The sequence below is a fragment of the Rhincodon typus genome, chromosome 47 (genome assembly GCF_021869965.1).
Source record: "Rhincodon typus isolate 14 chromosome 47, sRhiTyp1.1, whole genome shotgun sequence".
Taxonomy (NCBI): Eukaryota; Metazoa; Chordata; class Chondrichthyes; order Orectolobiformes; family Rhincodontidae; genus Rhincodon; species Rhincodon typus.
Window position 1 is genome coordinate 8,728,492 of NC_063378.1, and position 4,491 is coordinate 8,732,982.

A 4,491-nucleotide genomic window follows, 5' to 3' on the forward strand; every position below is an offset into this window, starting at 1 on the left:
CAGTGAAAGACACAGAGATGCAGACAGAGACACAGAGAGACAGACAGCGATCCAGACACAAACACAGATAGGCAGGCAGACACAGGGAGAGATAGGCAGCGATGAAAAGCCACACATTGAGTCAGACAGACAGGGACACAAAGAGATGTGGGTTTTGTCCCCACTGTCTATAACAGATATTCGGGACAGTTCAGTTTGTCCAAACCATCTAAATATCAGGGATAGGGAGCAAACTACTGAGCAGTCAGAAACAGAAGAGACTTCACTGTTTGAGGATGAGATTGTTTGATGTAGAATACAATACAACAGGCATAATTACAAAGGACTCCCAGGGGCTGTACACAATACATCTGTACCCTACAAAGATCTGACTTGGCTCTGCCCATAGTTGGTCCAAACAGGCAAGGTGAATGGAAATTCAACGTTGACTCTTTCAGAACCAACCCTGGGTACAATGAGAGAGAGAGAGAGAGAGAAAGAGAGAGAGAAAGAGGCAGACAACCAGAAGGAGAGAGATAGAAAGAAAGAGAGACGGACGCACAGGGACAGAAATGAACACGCAACACTTCAGGTGTAAAAAGAACTTGCATTTCCACCACGCCTGTTAGCACCCTTTGACAGCGGTTAAAATCCTTTTGGACCTGTCGTCACAGTTACAATGCAGGAAATGCAGCAGACAGGATGTGCACAGCCAGCTCCCATTATGCAGCAATGTGAAAATGACCCAGGACATCGTTCTTCAGGTACGTTAGTTGGGGGAGTAAAGAAGGGTCTCAAGACAACAGGGACAATTCCACCCTCCTCTGTTTCACAATCTGGGCCAGAAGATTTGTCTGTCCAGGAGAGTGTTTGGGGGTCTCAGTTCGTATTCCACACTGAGAGCAGCTCGTCTGACAGCGCAGCACTCCCCTTGGCGCTGCCTGACAATGTTCAGACTTGCTTAAGGGAAGGTACAGGAGCAGGATTAGGCCGCTCGGCCCATCAAGTCTGCTCTCCCAATAGATCATGGCTGATATGTTTCTCAACCCCATTCTCCCTCTAACCCTCCATTCCCTCACTAATCAGGAACCTACCTATCTCTGTCTTAAACACACTCAATGACTTGCCCTCCCCAGCCCCCTCTGTGGGAATGTGTTCCACAGATTCACCCCCCCTCTGGCTGAAGAAATTCCTCCCCATCTCAGCTCTAAAGGGTCGTCCCTTCACCCTGAGGCTGTGGAACCATCTTCTCCATGTCCGCGCTATCCAGGCCCCTCAGTATTCCGTAAGTTTCCATCAGATTGTCTCCCCTCATCCATTGATTGGGTGGGCAGCACAGTGGCTCAGTGGTTAGCACTGCTGCCTCATGGCGCCAGGGACCCAGGTTTGATCCCACCCTCTGGCAACTGTCTGTGTGGAGTTTGCACATTCTCCCCGTGTCTGCGTGGGTTTCCTCCCGCAGCCCAAGGAAGTGTAGGTCAGGGTGAATTGGGCGTGGGGAATTTGCCCCGTAGCGTCCTGGGATGGGTGGATTAGCCACGGGAAATGCAGGATTACAGGGATAGGGCAGGGGGTGGGGCGGTCAGGATGGGCCAAATGGCCTGCCTCCACGCTGTGAGGATTCTGTGAGCGTGAAATTCCCTCTATCCCTGGGATCGTTCTCCTGAACCTGCTCCCAGGGCAGCGCATCCTTCCTCAGATACAGGGCCCTCCCTCCCTTTTAGTTTTATAGTAATTCTGCAGTGAATGAGTGAGGCACACCAGGCTGAGACATTCACTCTGTTCCCCTCTCTCTCTCTCTCCACAAAAGCCCCGGCTGAGCGTTAAACCACTGCCTTTGAGAATACTCACTGGACGAGGTTCAGAGGTCCCTCCGGGAAAAGGGACCTGCCAAAGTTTCCCAGCAGACCTGGCAACAGAAGAGTGATGGGCACAACGAGAGGAAGAAAATAAATACACCTCTTTGGTTTTGCTGGCGAATCGGTGAAGGTGGCGCTGCTGTGTACAGGGGGAACTGAAACCCAGCGATAAAGCCCAGCTGGTGTCATAAGATTCGAAGAGTGAATTGATAACAGCTCCCTGACATTTGGGAAGGTCTGTCCCCTCCATATCACGAGCAGAGTTACTTCATTAATGTGCCTATCTACCACAGAACACAACATGGCCTGGAGGACTACGGTGATCTTGTTTACCTGCCCTGCCCTTTCCACTCAACTCACAGGCTCATATGTGATGGAGGGCGGCTAGGAAGAGGGGGAATAAAGAGTGGGCCATCAGCCCATCCGATGTTCTATACGCCCCCGTTCCTGCTTTCGCTCCATACCGCTTGAAGCCTCTGCTGTCTAAGAGTCTCTTTGCCGAATATATTCATCGACTCAGCTTCCACAGCCTTTGGTGGGAGGAAATTCCCGTTCATGCAAAGGAATATTTCCGCATCTCAGTCCAAATCGGTCTCCGCTGAATGCTGAGACGGTCGGTTAGAGACTCCTCCAGCAGGAGAAACGACCTCCCTGCACCTCGCTCTCTCAGAACTGCCTGCGCTTCGATCAGATCCGCTCACCTCCTCCGAAAGCACGAGCGAGGCGCCTGTCTGAAACAATCTCTCCTCCAAGGGCAGTCTGCAATCCCCAATATCAGTCTAGTGAACCTCTGCTTCATGGTAGGTATACAGTGTCTGAGGTAGGAGGACCAACAGCAGACTCAATATGCCCCTGAGGCCTCTGCATTCACTGCAAGATGGCATCCTAACTTCTGAATTCAGTCTTTTTGCAAGAAACATTTTAACATTTGCATCTGAATTCATTCTTCCTGCTCCTCTGATGCTGCTTGGCCTGCTGTGTTCATCCAGCTCTACACCTTGTTATCTCTGTTATCACTGACGAGTGTCTAAGGTCAAGCAGTTCCCTTGGTTAATCCAAACTTCCCAATACATCGCCACTCAAATAATACCCTGCCTTCGCTTTCTTAAAATTAATTTGTGGGGAGTTGCCATCATAGGGCATGCCCCATTTATTTATTGCCCCATCCCTAGTGGCGACCCCCTTGAGAGGGTGGGGGTGAGCTACCTTCTTGAACCGTTGCAGTCCCCATGTGCTGTAGGCAGACCAACAATGCCCCTTAGGGAGGGAATTCCATGGATTTTGAACAACAATTGGCCACATCAAAGTGGAAAACTCGACATTCAGCGACATTCACGTTTGTCACAGCCTCACCATCCAGGTCAGCTGGAGCACAATCAGCAAATCTCAACATCATCCATCAGGCCACCGTCCCCATTACTTGTTGGGTGGGGGTCAGTGCTGAGGTAGCGCCGCACTGTCGGAGGGTCAGTGCTGAGGGAGCGCCGCACTGTCGGAGGGTCAGTGCTGAGGGAGTGCCGCACTGTCGGAGGGTCAGTGCTGAGGGAGTGGGCATTGTCGGAGGGTCAGTGCTGAGGGAGCGGGCACTGTGGGAGGGTCAGTGCTGAGGGAGCGCCGCACTGTCGGAGGGTTAGTGCTGAGGGAGCTCCGCACTGTCGGAGGGTCAGTGCTGAGGGAGCGGGCACTGTCGGAGGGTCAGTGCTGAGGGAGCGCCGCACTGTCGGAAGGTTAGTGCTGAGGGAGCGCCGCACTGTCGGAGGGTCAGTGCTGAGGGAGCTCCGCACTGTCGGAGGGTCAGTGCTGAGGGAGCGGGCACTGTCGGAGGTTCAGTGCTGAGGGAGCACCGCACTGTCAGAGGGTCAGTGCTGAGGGAGAGCCGCACTGTCAGAGGGTCAGTGCTGAGGGAGGGCCGCACTGTCGGAGGGTCAGTGCCGAAGCATCAGGGATGAGGAATGGGGAATGAGGGAGGCAACAGGAAAGTGGAGAGACAGGGAGAGATAGGAACCACAGGTTGTGAAGAGAAAGAGGGAAGTGAGAGAGGAAAGGGAGGGAGGGGGTCAGGAATGGGGGGAGCGGGGAAGAGGAATCAAATGGAGAGGATTTGAAATGAACGTTTCTGTTTTGGAATTGGAAAAGATTAAGAAAGGCCCCTCCCCGTTTCCGATGGTGGGTGTTCAGTCGGAATGGGGAACACCCGGAGATCTCTAACACGTGGGATAGAGTGTGCGCAGTGGGCAGGGCTCACCCTGAGCTGGGAGACGGACACCATCCCTCACCCCTCATCCTATAAGCACCTCCTCCTCCAAACCCCCTTCCCCTGACATCCCGCATCCCGGAATATTCATGCGGAGCTGTCTCTCTCTCCCTGCAGCGACATTTACCCTGAAGGGATCTCAGTAACCTCCTGTCTGTCTTGCCCAGTGACAAATCAGCACAGAGCGAGCCCATTGAGTCAGCGGGGAGATCCCGAAATTACTGGCTGTCTCTGATCGCCCAGTGAAGGGCTGACTGGAAAACAGACTCACAGAGAAATCTCTCGGGCTTTTCAGTGAATTCTCTCGAAAAAAATCACGCAAATCGTTCGTTCAAGATTTCTATTCAATTAGCTACTCGTGGGATGTGGACGTCGCTGTCTGGGCCCAGTATTTATTAC

General features: G+C 52.7%; 1 protein-coding gene across 3 annotated transcripts in view; it reads right to left on the reverse strand.

Moving 5' to 3' along the window:
- The window catches only part of LOC125487913 (hepatocyte cell adhesion molecule-like), a 28,163-nt gene extending 26,165 nt beyond the window's left edge, over positions 1–1,998 (reverse strand). Inside the window, exon 1 of one of the 3 annotated variants that reach the window (XR_007266154.1) lies at positions 1,831–1,998. The gene's annotated coding sequence lies outside the window, so the exon portion shown is untranslated. The remainder of the gene's footprint in view (positions 1–1,830) is intronic. The other 2 variants (XM_048620550.1, XM_048620546.1) reach the window with 2 other exon arrangements.
- Between the last annotated feature and the right edge of the window lie 2,493 nt (positions 1,999–4,491).